At 38.9% G+C, this 9,299-nt stretch overlaps 1 protein-coding gene across 2 annotated transcripts in view; it reads left to right on the forward strand.

Annotated features, from left to right (window-relative positions):
* Positions 1 to 32: 32 nt before the first annotated feature.
* Positions 33 to 9,299, forward strand: part of NDST4 (N-deacetylase and N-sulfotransferase 4) — a 105,893-nt gene continuing 96,626 nt past the window's right edge. For both annotated transcript variants that reach the window (XM_010709954.3, XM_003205731.4), the window contains exon 1: positions 33 to 745. The gene's annotated coding sequence lies outside the window, so the exon portion shown is untranslated. The remainder of the gene's footprint in view (positions 746 to 9,299) is intronic.

The following is a 9,299-nucleotide window of genomic DNA, read 5'->3' on the forward strand; positions in this document are numbered from 1 at the left end:
TTTTTAATGTCTAGGCTTTCAGCTGCAAGCTCCAGGTGTAAAATCAGAAGCTGTGAGCAGTGTTTTCCTCCCGCATTTTGGGCGGGAGGTGGACCAACTGCACAATGACAGATTATGCAGATCCTCTCGGAGCATCTCATCAATCACGGTGGCGCGAGAGGGACGCGGCTCATCTCCGAATTAGGCTGCGTGGCGGCGGCCTCGCGTGAAGTATCCCCCCGCCGGCGTGACATCAGAGCAGCTCGAGTCCTTGAAAGTCTCGGGGTTGATTAGCGGAGGAGCGGGCTGCTCCTGCCAATCACCGCCCCGATACTCGTGGAGATACGAGGCAGAAGGAGGCTGGCTCCGGCGAACAAGAGGCACGGCGGCAGCGGCACTAGTAACAGGAGCAGCTGGTATTCGGGTGATTAAATAGTTCTCGCAGCCTTTTCACTGCGCTCCGGCTGCTTCCTGGCGTAATCCCCGTGTCCGAGAAGGAAGCTGCATTTTAACGGTGTGCTGAGCAGAGGTTTGAATCGTTCCAGCTGGCTGCTTGTTTGGAAAAGGACAGCCTGTGTATAAATGAGATGTGACTGTGCCGGCAGAGTTCAGTCCCTGGGACTGGAGTGAAAGGAGCCTTTCCGGGATGCTCCTCTGACAGCTGCTATCAATTGAAAACTCTCTCTAGCTTACCTGGAGCCGCGTGAGGAGATGTGAATAGAAGACGTCTCTTTCCTGCACGCTAGGAAAAGAAATTCTTCTCTAGGTAAGCTATTCTTCAGCTTCTGCATGTGTTGCTACACTAGCCTATACTTCTGGGTATATGTTAAGCTACTGATTAGATAGTATATGTACTCAGAGAAAACTGTTCTTGAAAAGGTATGATACACACAGAGCATACAAATATAACATGCCTATAACCTATTCATATACAACAAGCGCTTCTGAAAGCTGCTGACAGCCTGGCATTCAAAGGTTTATCAGAAAGTTTGATATCCCTGCCTTCTTTGCATGCAAGTGTCTCAGATGTAAACAGAGGGGAAATAGTTGTTGGGGTAGATACGTGAAAGAGCGCAGAAGTTAAAGCACTGGAAGTTAGATGACAAGAGGAAAAAAAAGAAGGTTGCAGTTCTTTAGTCTGCTCCATATACTTTGCTTTTGTTTGCCTCCATCTAGCAGTCTAAGTTGAGCAAAGCAAAGTTGAGCACTAAAATGACAATGCAAAAGCTTGCATGGGTATTTAGTAACAATGTACTGTTAAAAGTAAGTGTTCTGCAAGGAAGCCAAAGTCTGATCTTTTCCAGCAGTTTTGTTTCTGATCACCATCCATCGGCAATGTTATTTTAAAACAGTATGATCATTCAGTGTGGAAGCAGGGAGCATGTCAGGCAGAAAGAGGTAAACCAAAGAAATCAGCATTTATTCTTCAGATTACTACAGTCTGAGCACAGAGCCAGCCCAGCATTTTTAGGTTGCAGCTGGCACATAGGCTTTAAGTCATTACTGCTGGGAATAAGCGTTCAAAGGAGAATTGTGTGGAGGTGAATAAGTCTCTCCCTACAAGCGCTACACTACAGTAACCACACATGCATATAGAAGCCGTGATCATTAATTCTGTCTTCCCTGGGGAATTTGCCTGATATTTTTCTTAACCAACTTTTGCAGCTCCTAATTCTGTTGATTAAACCTTCCCTCGCTTTTCATAAATGTTTCTGAATTTGGCCTATCCTGTGTAGGTGGTTGTTCTGCCTTTTCAACCTCAATACTCTGGATGTTATCAGAGCAAATGTAAAATAGAAACAACAAGTAATTTTCTCTCAGTTACTTCAGTAGTTTTTAAATTATGCTCCTTCTGCTACAAGACATTCAACTTGTGGGATAATATCAGAATCTCCCTGCTCATAAAGTTTACATAGTTGGCAATGCTGCCAGGTGCTTCCCTGTCTTGCCCTATCATGTCTGCATACTTTCATCGTGCACATTTTACCATCAGCCAAGATGCACCGTCTGATTTGCTTTCTGAAATGCTGCTCTAAAGAAGAGAGCAGTGGGAAATGCCAAATCACATTTAACAAGGGAAATTCTTGGCTCTCGGTTTTCTTCTGAACCTTATCAATCCGGATAATATGATGGGCTCAATTAGGTTAGATTTTTCCTATTGACACTCTTCCCTGCAGAAGTTTAAGGTTGTGTATTAGGTTTTTGTGCAGTTTCCTCAGAGCATGGCTATTTTTCTAATTCATAATAAACACTTCATGTCTGAAAGTGTCAGAAATGAAAGCAGGAGTTTCCTGATTTCTTGTTAACATCTGTTTTCTATGAGGTTGGAGGAATGATGCTATATATTTCCTTTTATTGGAGTAGATCAAATCAAAGAAGTATTAACCACAGATCAACATACTCAAGTCACTGACTACCTGCGCATATATCTGTGTATCTATATATATATATATATATATATACATATATTTCTGTCTGAACACCCTGTTAACTCTCACTATAAAGTTAGGGAAGTCATTAAAACTTTATGGATGTCCAGAGGTTGTGATGGCAGCTATATTGCTCTTTGTAGTGGCACTGATCGCAGCTGATTTGGCAGCACACAGGGAATTGTGAGCTCCTCTGGAGTTCAAATATCATTCAGTATGGGTGCATGCGGAGAGGAAATATGCTAATAGTAAAGATTATTTTTGTGAAGCCATACAGTATAGGAATTCTTAGAGGTATAATAAGATACTTTAAGGAAAACATGATTACATATTGCAAAACCAGGGCAATATTGTTCAAAGAAAAACTGGCGTGTTACTAGCAAGTCATGACTGAGCTTTCAGTTAAGCAAAAAATGGCATTTAAACTTTTATACCACCAAAAAAAATCTCATTTTATTTTTCTATGAGCAATAAAAGAAAGAATAACATGCTCTCTTAATCAAATCTCTCTATATATCATTTCTGTTCCAAGTCTGATTGAGCCCACAAAATTATGGTTTGCCAGTCTTTATGTCCATCAGGCTGGCTGACCTTCAGCTGCACATATATACTGATGTTTGCTTCCATCAAGCACTGGCTTTGCAAAGCTTTAATAATGCTTCAGCTTCTTAGATGCATCCAGAGATCTACAACCCATGCCTACAAAATGGACCTGTCAAAAAAAAAAAAAAAAAACCAAACCCACTAAGCTATGAGCAAAGAATTTCAAGCTGGAGTCTTGGTGTCCAAAGGAAAGAGTAACTCTGAATTGTGCAGAAAACTGTGATTCCCCAGCCTGTAAAGTCAGAAATGGGACACTGAGCTAAAGACAAGAGAGGGCTTCTCCACACTTCCATGGTGAAGGGAGCCTGATTGTGAAACAGTTTGCAGTGATTGAGGAGTAAAGTAGAGGGTGGCAACTGAACAGCTGGGGACCTGAGTAAGGAGCCAGCATTGAGGGATTGAAGTGCAGGAGGAGGAGGGTAGTATCCATGCCGGAATTTACTTAAAGCATCAAGTTAGTGTTCTGTCTCACATTTTGAGAAAGGCTGAAGAATAGTCATATCACAGCAATAAGTCTTTCCTATTGAGATGTTAACATTTCATGGAGCAGAAGCCACGCAGAAGAGTGCAAAAAAAAAATAAAAAAATTTCTTTCCACATCAACATCTAAATTTGTAAAATTGTTTGAACTATAAAAAAAGAAATCGTCTGCTGGAAGAAAATAAAAGCCATGCACGTCAATCCAAAACATTTATTACAACTATTGTCAGTAATAATAGTTACAATGAAATCACAGATACTCCTGAAATTAACAGTTGCTATAGAAAATGAATAATATTTTATCTAAACAGTAATGCTACCAGAATCACATGGCAACAGCACAACAGTGTAGAAACCATGTCGGTATTTGATGAAGAAATTACATTGGTACCAGAATACTGTATTGTGACGTGATGTTCTAAACTATATCTGGAAGGAACAGAGAAGTATTAAAACCCATTTCCATGTCTCTGGCTACAGGAAGGGTCACAGCTTCTTTCCTCAAGTGCAGACGAATAGAGGAAATGAATTCTTCCTCCAAGGCTGCAGAGTCTTTTGGAGAACTAGAGCAAATATAGAAGTGATAGCAGGGTGGACTTCTTCTATGGGGAAAAAAAAAAAACCAGCAGGAAGAAAAAGATTTCTTCTTTTTACTTGACTCACTTGAGCAAGAGAAAGCCTGCTGAATTTCTGAATTGCTTTTCGTGACCTTCATTCTATTTGCTTCATGTCACATGGAGTTTAGCACACAAGTTTCTTCCCTCCCTCAAAACCTGCTAAGGCAGGATATTCAGTAGTGCAGCCCCAATATGAGACCGTATAATGCAGTCAGCAACTTAAAATTGTTTATATACAGCTGCTAATGCATTTCTCTCAGACCACAGTACAACTACATTTAGTGAGTGCATGCTTTTTCACACAGCCAGCCACCAACAACGTTGCTGTTGGAGAATTTCAGCCAGGACAATTGTGAAACCTCAGGATTCATCCCTCAGCAGCCACAAGATGAAAGGAGTAGTTTCAGTTCTGCTACAGCCAACCAGAGCAATGTAAAACACACACCTTGCTAATGCTCAGGGTTGATTCATCTATGACAACAGAGTTTTACTTACGGCTGGGTCTTAACCTCATGCCCTTATATATCATTATTAGAGATGCAGCAGACAGTATAACATGAGTGGGTTCTTCCCTGAGCAAAACTGGGCTCAAGATGTATCCTCCTGAAGGACTATCCACAGCTACTTATTTCAACCTGCACTCTGCCAGGCTTCTACTGAAAAGATTGCATTTAGCTCTTAGTGTATAAATAAGTGTTGTGCTAAATAATTAATAGCAGCTGCAGGCCATAAAAGAGGAGACTGTTCAGAAAGTTAAAACAGTCTGTCATGAAATATGCACCCACCTATGTTCTAATTTCAGAGGATGCTTTATCCACCATCCTTTCCCTGTACAAGGGACCAGCATTTTGCAAGAAAGACAAAGCTTGAGCTCCAGAGCCTAAGGGTATTCTTTAAATAAATTAATTCCCACAGGGATGATTTATCACCCCCTAAACCACCAGAGGGGAAAGAAGCAGGTGGTCATTGTTTCACAGAGAAATTTTTAGATATGATAGGAAAGGAACTGGCCACTTTTGATTTTAAAGCTCTCAGGGCTTTTTTATTTTTTAAATAAAGTAGGACCATCTACCTTGATAGTTTTGCAAAAATACTGACATTTTGCCTACTTAAATCACTGATATAATGGACAGTTTATTCATCGCCAGTCTTTTTCATTCACTTTGATTCACTTCTAGTTTTTAGGCTGTATTTGTGCCATTTCATTGATTTCACTGTTCTACTTCAAAACAGTTGTACTGCAAATGGTGGGGCATCCTGTACACAAAGAGTTTGCAGTCCATTCAGTCACAAGGCGCTGTAAAAGCCAGTAAATACCATCAGCAACTAAGGGGCCATGCTTTGAGTTGAAATAGTGCTTAAAATGGAGGAGAGGATGCTATATTGCTGGTAACTGAAAAGCAGTGATTCTGGAACAGCATAACATATTATCTGAGTCTTATTTCCCCATACCTCATTGTTTCTAACTTACCTGTAGGGGTCCATGTTGCTATAATTCATACCAGAAAAATCACAATTAAAGATCAGGATAGCTCCGTGCTGTGCATTGTCCACACAACAAGGAACACTCTGTCCAGGCCCCAGAGCAACCCACTCAGACACTGATAAGACTAACTCCTTTTTGGGTTTAGAGAGAGATTTTCATGTCTGCATGAATCAACAGCAGTCATTTTGCATTCTTAACTATTGTACCTCAGAAAGCACTTTGTCCTACATGGAAAATATTTTCTTTCAGTTGGAACAGTATACATCTATATAGATATATGGTTTGCTTGAAACAACTATAGATTCTAGTGTTTTGTTGCATTAAGTAATGAGATATCATTTTGTAGGCTCATAACTCCCTTTCAAACCAAAAAGCCAAGCTAAGTTTCAAGAAACATCCTGGAAATACATATTGGAAAACCCAAGCCATATGAGACAATAGGAAACTGAATATAAAGGGCACTGGCAGCACATTCAGCTAAAAAGATTTTGATTACTGGTTGGATTTTCTTCTTCGTTGGATCATTTTTTCCCCCAAAAAACAAGTTAATGTCTCAGCAAATCAATAAGCAGAGAATTTTCACAAAACAGGTTAGTCAAAGCCTTTGCATTCTATCATATAACTCAAATGGTATTAGTTCAAGTTCCAGTCTGTGAGCTTAGTGTGACTCAACAAAAAATCCCTTGAATTCCCAAGTAGGTCCATTACCCAACTAGTGGCATTTCTAAATTCAGTTTTAGCTAGATGAAACAAAGAATAGATCACTTGAAGGGAAATACTTGTTTGTATTTTGAACTAAAAGAAAAACAGGATGTATAAGTCACAGATGATACACATCAGAAATCTTGAAAGTGCCCTTCCACTTGACGGAAAGTGGATTATCTCAGATAAATACTAAAAAAAAAAAAAATAAATTGGTGAGGGTATGAAAAATAATAAGATAAAAACAATCACTGTAATCATTGGTCTGTATACATGAAAATACTAGTTCTGCTCCGGGTTTTAAATGAACTGTGCAGTAATCACACTACGTACATTTGAACAAGTATGAATCTCAGAATAATAGAAGGGAAAATGGAAGCACTGAAAAAGCAGTGACTTCCAGAAAGCAAATAATGGTGGCAAAAAGACAGAAATCAACATTTTGGCTCCTTGCTTTGTTCTCTCACCACTAGGCATTTTTCCCTCTTTATATGCAAACACCAGTTGTACATTTATTTCAAGATTAACAAAAAAAATAAAACAGTTGAATTTGTACTAACAACATCCATAAGAATTTCTCGAACTATCCTGTCTTCTTGCAGTGTTGGAAATACTTAATGTATTAAAGTGAGATATAGTCTGTTGGATTGCATTGTAATATTTTTAGCAAATGATGAAGTTTCTGTCTAGATTAGTTTTACTGACAGTAGAAATACGCACAGCCATAATTGGCTCCCAAGAAGCTGATCCTTCCAGTTTTAAAGAGCTGGTAATAAGAACCAGAATCTTCTAACTCTTGTTTACTCTACTTTGCTTAAAAACCTTTACTACCAGTTACAAGTTAGCAATGCCAGCTCATTGCATTAGCCTGCACATTCCAGGCAAGTGCCAAAAGCCAAGATGATGCTTCCACTCATTGCTTTGCTCTTATCAGAGGCTGCTGGGACCAGACAGTTTTTGAGCAATCTGAGAGGTAAAAGGGTGGTCTCTGGCTAAACATATCATTGCACTACTACTTCAAGTATCTCCCAGAAAAGACTTGCTTTTGCCTAGCTCACTGCTTACACTACCTGTTTTTCTATGAAATCCTCTTGATGATAGCAAAATCCTCCAGACAGGGAGGGGGAATTTCAGTTGGAACTTATCTGAAGAATAAATATAGACAAACTGTTACTGTTGTATCCAGAGCTTGAAAACCATCCCTGCCTGCCTAGTGCCTGGCTTGAGCAAACTCAGAATAAACCTCTTTAAATGTTATGTGGTAAACATGCTGCTCTGAGGATTTAGGCACAAAGTTGTTGTTATCTACATTTAAATAGACTTCCTTTGAAGCAAGTGATAGATCATTACTGTGTGACAGCAGTAGTTTTTCTTAAGTTAGTGGTCTCCTAACTCCTAGCACAGATGTAACCACATCGGACTTTCTCACAACAACTGCCAGTGACAGGATACAGGTATCAGAAAACACGTTATTGAGTGAAATAAATTGTTACTGGTATATGAATGAGACATTTGAATTATCTTCTATGACAACAAATGTTTCTAGGTCCGGTTACGGCAATAGGAAGTCAGAAAATGTGGGAAACCGTTAAGTACTGGAAAAGAGTATCAAGACCAAAGAATTCAGCCCAAAATAAGCTAGTTCAGAGCCTGTAATTGTATCATGTAAGCAAAGAAACTACTTCTTTGTAAAGGAGGAAGCTTTTAAATCTATTTAAGAAGCCTTCAAAAAGTAAAGTACCAGTAGCTAACCAGCAAATCTGTAATCACTGGCAGATTTGCAAGCTACAGAAATTCTGCCATTAGTTAGATGCTAACAAAATCATAAAAGAGATTTTTTTTGTTACTTATTCTGTTCTTTCTTTTTCTTTTTCTTTTTTTTTTTGTCAGCTTTCACATATGATCAAACAATGTGCAGAGTTTAACTACTGTATTGACGGAATTTAAAGACTTTAATGGTAGGCTACCATTAAATTGCACAAATATTATATCTTGACTAAATTCAAAGCACAAATCATTCTATTGAAACTGCATTGCTAACTGACAGCCTTATAGGAGTAGACAAAGGTAACAGAATACATGAACTGTAATAAAACATCTGATACATCATCTCACAAAAGTTTCCTATGAAAACTTAAATTCAAATTGGCTTTCATCGAAGCATCAAACTATGAATTGAAAAGTGATGAAGAGCCATTAACCAAGCAACATCAGATTTGTTGATGGGGGAATGTTTTGTAGGCTGTCTTGGGGAAAACACTTGAAGTCTGCTTTTATTCACCATCTTAATTCAGAAGTACTTAGTGATGCTCATTATACCTGCATTCTATCTTAATCCAATTGGGAAAGGAAAGAATGAACAACAAGGACATGATCCTGTAGGTCACACCCTACTTTGTAGCATAGGAATACCTGCACTCTTTTCAACCACAACTTTCTGCTGTGACATTTTGGCTCTGTCATTATGACTTACGCAATAAGCTTCTGACATTCAGATCATAGCTCAATCTTCTCATTCTTGGTAGTATTTTTATACGGATCTCACAAAGGTTATGAAGACAACTGTCACTTGAAGGAGGTCATTATCCAAGAGCAAAATAGCTATTGCTTCCAGCTCAGCCAAACTGCCTTAGAGAGGACTGCATTCAGGAATAATGAATTATTATTATTTAATTTTTTTAGAATTTTGGTAAATTATCAGCAAGAAAGGGTATACATTATCATTACTCAAGCAAGACAAATACATGTTGAAAAAGCATGGTGTTCTGCTTATGAAGAAATACAATTGCTTCTGACGCATTTTCATCAATACTAGGCAAAATATTCACAGCTTGACTAACAGATGTATACAGAATGAAGAGTTGAACTCAGAGTACTGGTGAAGTGGATCTCTGGACATACAACGCTCCTTCTCAGAAAGCAGCTTAATCCCTTCAGTGGCTGGTGCTTGTACCAGTTCAAGTAATGACCTAACAGTTCCCCTGCATATGGTGAGACTACTTA

This window comes from Meleagris gallopavo, chromosome 4, assembly GCF_000146605.3.
Source record: "Meleagris gallopavo isolate NT-WF06-2002-E0010 breed Aviagen turkey brand Nicholas breeding stock chromosome 4, Turkey_5.1, whole genome shotgun sequence".
NCBI lineage: Eukaryota > Metazoa > Chordata > Aves > Galliformes > Phasianidae > Meleagris > Meleagris gallopavo.